This window comes from Vigna umbellata, chromosome 8, assembly GCF_029865625.1.
Source record: "Vigna umbellata cultivar VRB3 chromosome 8, Vumbellata_1.0, whole genome shotgun sequence".
NCBI lineage: Eukaryota > Viridiplantae > Streptophyta > Magnoliopsida > Fabales > Fabaceae > Vigna > Vigna umbellata.
In genome coordinates this window covers 27,050,582-27,062,767 of record NC_142172.1, presented here as the reverse complement: position 1 = coordinate 27,062,767, position 12,186 = coordinate 27,050,582, and the positions used below count along the sequence as shown (strand labels likewise).

The window sequence follows — 12,186 nt, the reverse complement described above, 5'->3', positions numbered from 1 at the left end:
TTATGAAGGGAGTATATGGAAAATGTTTCAAAGATCAAAGCAATTAAGCACATATTTTATATTGGTTCACTCAATCTTGAGCTACGTCCAGTTGTCCCTTAAGAACTCTTAAAGGGTTCTACTAATCTTTTAAAAGTTTACACGAGTTTTACCTTTTCAGGTTTACAACGAGTATTCTCACCAGTCTTGGTTCACCTAGTCAAGACGACTAGTTCGAGTTTAACTACTCCTCTTATACAAGTTTTTTAACCACTTTTGGTTTCAACCCTAGGCAACTCGTCTAGATTGTTTAACTCAACTGATCTAAACACCAAGTGTTTTAATTGTCTTTAGAATATACAATATAATAAGTGTTATGAGCAAATACAAATAGGTAACTCTCAAAGTGAAGATAAAATCAATACAAAGAAATATGAGATTTTGCTAAGGTTTCTTTCTCTAGAAAATATAGCCTCAAACGATATATGAGCATAGTAACAACAAGCTTGTTTCAACATTCAAATTATCTCTATGTTATCCTTCTTGTCTTCCTTCAAGCTTTCATCTATTATAACTTTTCTTTAGAAATGGCCGTTAGACAGAGAGATTGGCTTCATGTAGAGCTGAAAGCCTTTTAGGTGAGAAGTCAGACTCAAGTATACTTTGCAGGGATACAATGTCATGTCATAGCCTTTATCAAAACATAACTTGTATGATGTGTCAGAGAAGAAGTCTTCAAGAGAAACATTCCCAGAATGTTCTTCATATCTCTCAACGTCTTTTTCTTGGGTGTAGTGATTCCGATCAAGTCTTTTTGCATTTATGTTATGCACAAATGTAAAGAATAAGATGTACAAGCATTGAAACACTTTATCGTACATGCATTAAATATTTTGAACATTGATAAACGTTAATGCATATTACGTGTTCAAGACATTTTACACTGGTAAACTCATTAATAAATGTATCATTTGGTTCAACATATGATTTACCAGAGCGTGTAAAAACATTAGATGCTTACTTTCAAAAGCTATTTAAGATATGTAGCGTTTAACAAAATTTTGTTGGACGATACATTTCATAAGATGCCTGCTTGAATTAACACTATTTTGAATAAAACATACTTTAAGCTCTAGTGTGCTAATGAGATAGACACTTTTGTTCGTAAAATGCTTGCTTGTAAGACATTGTTCATTTAGATGTTGTTTGTAAAACGTTGTTTGTTACATATATCGTCTATTTTATTATTCTTTAATAAATACACTTTCTTTCATAAGACGTCGTTTATAAAACTTTGTTTATTAAACAGTGTAGTCAATAAAGTGTTATTATAAGCTTATTTTTGTCTATAAAAGATGTTTCACAATATTTTTCTCTTAGATATTATTTCTTTAAGATAACCTTTCATTCAAAGTGATATTTCGTTTAGGGCTTATTGTAAACTTCAAAACCTGAGTTGCTAGACGATCTAATCTCTAGAAGATCTTGTATTAACATCTTTGTCTTGAGCCAACTTCACTTATTCAAAGGTATGGTTCTCATGCAAGAATTTCATCTCCTCTTGCGTGACTTTGTACTACTTGTCTTTCTCTTGATGCGACATAGCTTCTTCATAACTTTCAGGCTCTCGCCCATTAATAAATAACACAAACTCATGAGGGGAATTTTTTTGAAGGACATCTCTCTCTAGCAAATCTTCTCAAGAAAGGCTTCATAGTTGGTTCAAGAGGAGCTTGTTTAACTGGCTTAACTTGAGTCTTAAGCACATTAACCACATTCTCCAAATTTGCATTCACACTTCCCCATGATCAACAACCATGGCAAGAGGTTCTAGATTAACATCACACTAGTGCTAAAAACACTTTTTATAGCGACTTTTTATACTAGTTATAATCCACCGATATAATAAATGATGCGATGACATATTTGTAAATATTATAAGACTTTCTATACTATTTCTAGCTTCAACCAGTATAAAAAGTGGATGCGGTGACATTTTGGTAATAAAATGGAAGAATTTCTAAACCGATTAGAATCAGAATTAGTATAGAAAGTGGCCAATTGAAATTTAGTAATAAATTGCAAACCTTTCTATACTGGTTGGACCTAGAACTGGTATAGAAAGTATCACAGTGACAATTTTGTAATAAATTACAAAATTTATTACAAAATTATTATGGCTCTAATTTCATGACCTTTTTCATCTTCCAACATTCAATTATGAAATTTTTTCTTCTTCTAAACTTTCTTCATTCCACCAAGGTAATACTTTCACTCCTCACTCATTATTTATCCTTTTTTTTTTGTTTTTATCAACCAAAATAGTTTCTTTGTATATATAAGACTGTCCAATTCATTCACAACACGTGAAACCACCAAAATCACAAATGGAAAATGGTACGATGCAGTGTTGCCAGCTTCAGCATGTGTCCCCCACACTCGTTGATGTATGAGCTTCACAAGTTCTTCGCATGAGTTGACGGAGGTCACAATGCGATGCTAAATCAGAAAGATAAGAACGAGAATGAGTAGGGTAAAATGAGGAAGATGGAGTGACTGGAAACGTTAGAAGGGAGGTTGAATAATGTTTCTATATATCTTTTTCGAAGTTGATATTTTGATCGTAGTAGTTGAAGGTTGAATGATTCTCATAAGCTATTTAATCCTTTCCTTATGAACGTTGTTCTAATGGACGCGTTCATGGTCTTAACTTTAGCTCATCTCCCTAGCGTTTTGAAGAAACTGAATCTTAGACAAGGGAGTGTCTATTAGAAGGCGTGCATGTAAGTATTTGTTTTTCTCATGAGATGAACTTCCATAAATCATAAAACATAACACACAGACACTTTATACTGGTTCACGTAACTAAGCTACGTCTAGTTCTCCTCTAAGATAACTTAGAGGGTTTCACTAGATTTTCAAAGAACTGTAAAAAGGGTTTTCAAACAAATTCAACTTTTTATGACAGGAGATACTCTAAAAAAGAATCAACCAAACCTGCTCACGGGTTCACACTTTGTTGCTCTTTTGGAACGAGCTTGCTAAATCAACCCCTTTTAAACATAATTTTTTATTCATCTCCACTCCCTAAGGAAGCTACCTCAAATGGATAAGAACTTTGATTGGAAAATGCACCACAAGAACTTCACAACACCACAAACTAATGGAATTAGCACCAAATCCAGTTCTAACACTGCATTAGTAAAATAGTGATGACAACACCACTTTTTAAGCAAAGAAATTGGCACTTAGAATGTCAAAAAAATTTACAAGCAAGAAAAAACTGTTCTAAAACACGTAGGGACTCAAAAGGAACCTAAGAAATGTGTTAGAATAGATTTCAGAACCAAAGAAAAAGGTAGAATCAAGAAAAATGCAAAAATTGATGCTGACTGAACTTTCATGTTAAATTGGCCAAGTGCAATGAATAATTTGCATATTTTCACTTCAATGCACAATTAGCTCATGAACTTATTCAAACAAGTTTAATTATGCTTGTTACAACTACTCAAGGTCAATTTGCACGAGTTTATTGGCTTTTATTCTTGACAACCAAATAATTGTGACAAAGTAAAATATCTCACTAGAAGAATCATTGTGATTTGTTGATGAATTCAAGACCATGACAAGCCTTTTTATAGTTGTATGGGTTTGTAACAACTAATTAATTGAAAGCAAAAGAGGGTTTAAAGTAAAATCATTTTAAGTTTTACCTTTCTATGATTTTTCTGCCAAATGTCTTTTTGGGTTTATATTTATTGACGTCTAATAGGGGAGTGTTATATTATTTAATGAAACTGGAATAAAGTATATTTATCATGGAGGTTGTTGTTTTATAAAATATTCTATTGTAGAAGAAGCTGATAAGCAATTAGAGCACTACACAATCAACACACTCTTCTTGGAGTGAGTCGTGCTTACAAATCCTAGATTGTAAGTTGTGAGGACAACTTATAGTTATTAGTTAGTTATTTTTTAATGCAGGTATGTTATTATTTAGGGTATTGGTCTTATACAAGTGTGATACAATATTATAGTATTTTACAATCTTTTGGAGAGTATTTGTAACAATTGTAAAGGTTGTATGTAGGCTTATGTATATATATACAATGTAATGTTTTAAATATTGTTGGACAATTTAATATATGAAATGAATTGCTGCATTATTTGGTCTGGTGATTTTATGGAATTTGCAGGTAAATTGAATAGTTGTAATACAAAAAAATATTATCAAAAAAATCTAACTTTCTGTGATGTAGTTTACATTACCTGTGATAATAAGTTTAAACGTCCACTTACTATGATAGGTAGCCAAATACGTGTTATACTATGATAGGTAAGACCTACTATGATAGATGATCGTTTAATTTACTATGTATCAACTTTTGTACACATCTCATTACTCCTTCTAATCCTTTTAAAAAGTTAATAAAATATTCAATTTATAATAGAGGAACTATATTCTTTTAATTCTTCTTGAAAAGTAGCTTCATTTCCGTTTATATGCTTAATTACACATATGATCAACATCTTAAACTTTTAATACATAATTTCTTTTCCAATGTAATAGATTTAGCTAGATAAATAAAGTTTAAACATACATACATATATATAAACGAAATATATTGATTATCTATTCACGCATAAATATATTTATTACATAAATTTAAACTTTTTTCGGTCTTCTAAACGTTCTCAGTAAATAGCATAATGATACTCTTAAAACGAAACTCTAATCTTTACTACTCACATACAACACAATACATGAAAGACTCACATACAACATAATATATATAGAAGACTCACGTACAAATTATTGTGCAAACCATAGATGTAAAATCAAACATACAACATAATATATCGAGCACAACCTTTCCCTATAGGATTGTTGATGAACTGAGGGGGATTGTTTGTGTTCAAACATAATCTTATTTCTATGAGACGGTCAGGATATGATATTGAACATAATAGTTGTGGTTTAAGACCAAAGAATCTCCTTATGGCCGAGATGAAAGCCTTTCTATGTACCGACCATTAGGTGAGATACCTGCATTTTGAAGTATTGCTATAAGATTATTTCTTCTGTAAATATCTAATGCATGCTCGAAAAAATCAAACGATTTCATATTAGAGCATGTCTCATGCTTTATCCATTGATAAGACCAAACCACATTGTCATCCCAAAATAATTTGGCCAATCTCTTTCCAGCTGACTTTTTATTGTTGTGATCTAATAATAAAATAAATAACAATAAGTGTCATCTTGTTGGAAATTATACTATATTCATAAATTTAAATGAAAAATTTAGTTCAGAAATATTTAATGGATTATATATATTACAATCACGTGACGGTGGCTTGAAATAGTTGGATGGTCACAAGCCATGTATTGTGAACGTTGGTCTTATTTTGGTTGTGTTGCAGTTATTTATGGAACAAAATCCTATTGGCCAAATTTCTACCATCTAGTCAAATCCTTTACTAGAATCATGAAATAAGAAAAACACAATGAAAACAAAAAAGAAATTTTTTCATTATGAATGAATATATTATGGAGAATGAGAGAATATTGAATGAGTAAGCAAATGATGTCTATTTATAGTTTATTTATGTTGTAAAAGCTAATTCAATGATGTTGGCAAATAAACTTTATTAATTCTTTTTAATCTAAAATATTGTACTATAATTTGTGTCAAAATAAAAAAATTATCAACAATATTTTTCTTCCTATTTCATTAATGACTTTCTTAATATTTAAATTTTATATTATATATATTATCAATTTCATTTTAAATTATAAACAATTTCAACTTATGTTTTTTTATAATTAGTGGACATATCATGAATGTTAACTAGCCTAACTAATTGTAAACTTTAAATTATAAACAATTTCAACTTATGTTTTTTTTTTATAATTAGTGGACATATCATGAATGCTAACTAATTGTAAACATATCTCATGTGCAAAGCATGGAAAACATGTATTATGGAGGAAACATTAGAGTTAGGAATTTCAAGTGCCCAGTGTCTAGTTATATTTTCTTTTCAGTCAGGACAATAATTATATGTTTTTTTTATAATTGGTGGACATATCTGGAATGCTAACTAGCCTAACAAGCTAGGGCTAGTTAGGAACTAGTCACAATATAGTATTTATTGTCCTGACGGAAAAGAAAATATAACTAGACACTAGACACTATACACTTGGAATTCCTAACTCTAATGTTCCCTCCATAACACATGTCTTCCATGCTTTGCACATGAGATATGTTTACAATTAGTTATGCTAGTTAGCATTCGTGATATGTCCACTAACTATAAAAAAACATAAGTTAAAATTGTTTATAATTTAAAATGAAATTGATTATATATACATAGATATATATATATATGTGTATACTATTAAATTTAAATATTAAGAAAGTCACTGGTGAAATAGGAAGAAAAATATTGTTGATAATCTTTTTTATTTTGACACACAAATTATAGTAAAATATTTTAGATTAAAATTTGATTTTGTGTAATTAATGTATTACAAAAAATTAATAAAGCTTATTTGCCAACATTGTTGAATTAGCTTTTACAACATAAATAAACTATAAATAGATATCATTAGCTCACTCATTCTCCTCATCCTCCATAATATATTCATTCATAATGAATTTTTTTTGTTTTCATTGTGTTTTTCTTATTTCATGATTCTACTAAAGGATTTGACTATTGGACGATGGTAGAAATTTGGCCAGCAGCATTCTGTCCCATAAATCATTGCAGCACAACAAAAACAAGACCAATGTTCACAATACATGGCTTGTCGCCATCCAACTATTTCAAGTTACTGCCACGTGATTGTAATATATTTAATCCATTAAATATTTCTGAGATAAATTTTTCATTTAAATTTATGAATATAGTATAATTTTGATATGATATTGGAAAGATGACACTTATTGTTATTTATTTTATTATTAGATCACAACAATAAAAAGTCAGCTGGAAAGAGACTGACCAAATTATTTTGGGGATGACGATGTGTTTTGGTCTTATCAATGGATAAAGCATGGAACATGCTTTAATATGAAATTGTTTGATTTTTTCGAGCTTGCATTAGATATTTACAGATAAAGTAATCTTATAGTAATACTTCAAAATGCAGGTATCTCACCTAATGGTCGGTATAATAGAAAGGCTTTCATCTCGGCCATAAGGAGATTCCTTGGTCTTAAACCATAACTATTATGTTCAATATCATATCCTGATCGTCTCATAGAAATAAGATTATGTTTGAACACAAACAGTCCCCCTCAGTTCATCAATTGTCCTACAGGGAAAGGTTGTGCTCCATATATTATGTTGTGTATTTGATTTTATATCTATGGTTTGCACAATAATTTGTTCGTGAGTCTTCTATATATTATGTTGTATGTGATTCTTTCATATATTGTGTTGTATGTGAGTAGTAAAGATTAGAATTTCTTTCATTGCATAAACAGTTTTCATTGCATAAACAGTTTTTTTCTAACACAACAAAAACAAAATTCTCATGTTGACACACTGACTCCCTTTCAAAATGCTAGGATTAGATAATATTTCTAGCTTTACCTGGAAGAAATCTCCTTTTGCCAATAGAAAATAGTCTTTTAATGCCTTCAAGTGGCCATTCAAGTCAGCACGTACAACCACAGGCTGCAGAAATGAATGGAATAGAAATTGAAGGCTCCGAACAGAAATGGTTCAAAAATTAATAAATACATGAACAGAAGATTTATGTTAAGCACCTGCCAGAGATGACTGGCTGCAATAGTCTGAACAGAGTCCACAGCACATTCAAATGATCTTTTATGAAATTCAGATGATTCCTGTGGAAAGTCAATAACGAGTTTGTCTAAAATGTCAATAGTAAAGAATGATTAATTAGTCAGTTAGTTAGAATGAAGAACTATGACACATAAAAGGCTGCCAACAATCCAACTATTTAATAAAACAGCTTTGGAAAATCAGGAGATTGAGTTAAATGCAGGACATGAAAACCTTTAGGTTCAGAAGCATTGCTTCAATCTTATCTGCCTCAGATTGTGGAAGCAAATCATCTCCTATTCCCATATTAATTGCAGGTTCCCTATCAAAATGAAAACGCCCCGCTAATCCATGTATCTTCTGAAAACTTTTAGGCATTTGAGGATGCACAGCATCCCCAGACTGGAAGGAGGGACTTGGATTTCGTAGAACCCTAACAGCTTTTCCAGCAAAAAGAATTGATTCAGCAACACGCATAGGTATATATTCTGGAAGCATATCCTGCAAAACAAAATGTATAAATAGTAAAATTTGTATACAACAACCATTAGTAACCTGTCAATATAAAGTTAGGGACAATTAGAACTCCTGAACTGAACTGGACAAAAATTAAAGAATGAAACATGGAATCCATTGATATATAAAAGTGAGCTTACAAACACTAAGCAATATTCATGAAAAAAAATTACGTTTATTTGAAGGAATATTGCATACCAATGAATGACATTCCCAAGAATACTATAACAAAAAATGCTATTCCTGAGTACATTAAAAAATATGTTGGGTTAGATTTTAATATTCCTGGGAATATCTTTTAAAATTCAAAATCATTAAGAGTAGAAACAGAAGCTATAATTGGGTTAGAAAACAATTTTCCAAATTCCAATGGAAATATTACTTTCCCAACCATAGTATAGGAACAAAAATGAAGAAAACACAAGGTATTACTACTTTCCAGGTCTGAAACAGGACATAGGAAAACTCTTTTATGGATTATAACAAACATGGAAATATTACATTCCAAAGTTCACATTCTCAGCAATAAATTTTTAAACATTGAAACAAACACACTCAAAAGAAATAGCCATGACATGACCAGAATTAGCTAACAATACCAAAGAAATATGAAAGCCCAAGTGCCAATCAGACAATGATGCATCATCGGTTGACATGCGTGCCAACTTTTCCGAGATGTCTGGATGAGATGAGTTGCTTCCTACATCTCTATCTTCTAGCCTGAAAAGCAAATGAATGAGGTCAAATACATAATTACAAAGGAATCGTAAATAAGAGTTCTCTAAACCTAAGAAACCAGAAATTATCAATACCACCAAATTAATCACAAAGTTTAAAAGTGAAGAAGATGAACTAATATCCAGATAAATTAGTTTTCATGTACCAAACACATCATATATTTTACTAGCATAGTTTTCTTCTTGTTTGGAAGGGAGAAATCAGAGGTGATAAAGCCTTTCAGCTTTTGATGATTTTGGTGATGGGTTGTCTCAGGTATACAATATAATGGATAATGTTCAATTATGGGGCTTTTCAGTGTGGAGACAGAGTAAAAATAAAAGAAAAAAAATTAATATGAAACTGATATTCACCAGGTATGATGTGATGTTCCATAATGTTATGATATGATCATAAAAAGTAGAGTACTAACCCTTTATCTATACTAATCAGACTCCAACTAACAGGAGACCAATCATAAGATGATACAATATGGCAACTAATCCTAAAAGTTAGTGAGAAAATAGGTTAATCCTAAAGGATAATCCAATATATTATAAGATATGATCAAGATGATATAAGATGTTTCCATACATTATAACATATGAAACAAATAAGTATTATTTAGTCAAGATCCAGTCATGGTGACAATAGCATACAACAGAAACTATTGAAATATAGCAGAGGCTACAATCGTTTATATAAATTATGACAATGCTTGATAATAATGTTAATAATAATAATAATAATAAAACATTAATAATTACTATTATCAATACTTATAACCAATTTAATAGTGTGATACATCAATCATGGAAATAAAATATTTTCAACAACGGCCTTCAAAAAGTCTGGATGTCGTGGATAATTAACAAAATAGATCTTACTCTCAACACCATTTTTGCAATATAACACCACCAGATCAGTCTACCCCTGTAATTGTTTTGAGACACAATTACATGCATATCAACCGTAGACATACTAAAAATTAATACCGAGTTACCTCCTAATGAAAAATTCTCCATGCTGGTCTTGAAGAATCCCATAGACCATCCACGATGCAAGCTGGTTATACATGACCTGGTGTCCATGCCAAAGAAGCCTAAGCTTTGGACAAGAATAGCCGAAAAAAGTTAATCAGAATTAATCACGGGTGTAAGCAGAAGACTGACGCTATGTTTTAAGGATGAGAAAAAACAAATTAGTCCCAAATAATATCCACCATTAACCTACCCAACAAGTATTTTTACTTCACACCTATGTTTTTTATACTACATTAAAGATTTGTAGTGACTAACAGAAATAAAACATTCATGACTTAACAATTAAAAACCCAAGATGTTTTTGGACTACTAGTCTAATACAAACAACAAAATTTAGAGGCTAATAATCACATAGTTGGAATGACATAACCTGCATCTTAACACTACCTAGAATACTATGCAACAAAAGAATTGCATACCTTTGCATGCAAGTCTGTAACTCAGGCACTCCACAATGGCATCTTTTATGCAGAAGATTAAGAAGTTGACCTCCACGAATATCATCACGTTCAATCTCCAGGATGAGTTCGTACAGAGGAGCAAAAGGAAAAAAAAACTGGAAAAGAAATCAAATCAATGTCTAAATAAACTGAAAAGAGAAAACAGAAAAAATTACCTTGTTAAGGCCCTGAGTAACTGTCGCCAAGATAGGCATGGTTTCGGACAATAACTTCTGTTCAATATGCAGAACCGCAGACCTATAAACTGAGAGCACTTCAACAATGCCATGGCTAGGGCCCTACGATACACACTTTCCTTCTCCTTTTTCTCCAAAGGGTTCGTATTCGCAGACCTTATCCAACTTAAGTTCCTGCACTTGGCTGAAAACCGCTCCATCTCCCTATAATAAAACCCCAACACGATGATCCTCTCAATAAGTTCTCTGCACCCAACACAATCCATTAGAAAGTTTCAATTTTCAGCGTACCCATAAAAAATTACCCTCCAAAGTAAAAGAATTGTACTCTGGGATTTAGAAAAAAGAACGAATAAATTAAAAGATGGAGTTAGAACCTGTCACTTGGGTCGATAAAAGAGATGTCGGGAGCGAGCTTGAAAGTGCATTCATCGGAGATGGGGGCTTCGGCGGTGAGGTGGTCCCGCCGGTCGACGATTAAGTCTCCGGTGTAGCCCAGTAACGCTAGCAAAAGCTCATGCAACATTGTTGTCTCTTGAGAATTTAACCTATTGCTTGCGGAGAAAATACATGAGTTGAGGAAATTGGAACTTTTGGAGAACAAGGGTTAGATTGGATCAGAGTGATTTGAAAATCTGTTTTAAGTGTGAAGCAAGTTCAAAGCGAAAGTTCAAAAAGCATTGAGCAGCCTATGGACTATTTTTCCTGTTAAGCCACTCCCAAAACACTACCGCTGGTAGCTTTACTGTATTTTTTAAAACACAAACAAAAATATCATAAAATTTTCTGATTAATGTATCCAGTATAAGATTTTAATTTTTGCTTTTCTTTAACTAAACATGTGGATTTTAGTTTGGTTTACTTTGGAAATAAAAAACTTTATTTGCTAATTCTCTAAAAGGTATTTTAAATAATAGTAAAAAAATAAAAAATTACAATTTTTGAAATAATTCCTTATTTAAGGAGTTGTTAAAATAATGAGACTGAGTATTTTAATTTTAAAATAATTTAATAATATAAATAGAATTTCATAAATTTGTCTCATTATTTAAAATAATGATCATCTCTCTAAAATTCGTTGTTTGAGATTCTTTTTCTTTTCTTTAAGATTTATGACTCCTAACTCCTAACTCATTTATTTGACAATCAGAAAGCGTCTAGAATATTACGGCAGTGAACTTTTCAATTTTTACTGATCAATTTTCATTTTAGAACAAGTAAGTTTTTGCTCTTTTTTTCTTAATTCGTAGTTTAAGACACATGCGACCAGACTTTTCTCGTATGTGTCGTCTACTTCTCTTTTTTAGCTTTTCGTCGATCAAAGATTCTAAGAACTTGTTGTGATAATATTTATGTGGTTTCTAAGCTTTTCTAAAGTTCTTTAAGCTCGAAACAAAGATAGTGCTCTGCATAAAGTGAGGTGACATTCCTATTAAGATACATATATATATATATATATATATATAAATAACAAAGATTAAAATCTCATTAAAAATT

At 31.1% G+C, this 12,186-nt stretch overlaps 1 pseudogene across 1 annotated transcript; it reads right to left on the bottom strand.

Annotated features, from left to right (window-relative positions):
- Positions 1-797: 797 nt before the first annotated feature.
- LOC148194368 (gamma-tubulin complex component 4 homolog) lies at positions 798-11,398 on the bottom strand (annotated as a pseudogene). The gene is made up of 9 exons (XR_015781615.1): positions 11,067-11,398; positions 10,669-10,935; positions 10,472-10,608; positions 10,013-10,111; positions 8,892-9,012; positions 8,011-8,277; positions 7,758-7,838; positions 7,582-7,665; positions 798-2,478 (listed from the first exon to the last, which is right to left on the bottom strand). The product of XR_015781615.1 is annotated as a gamma-tubulin complex component 4 homolog (transcript).
- Positions 11,399-12,186: the final 788 nt, after the last annotated feature.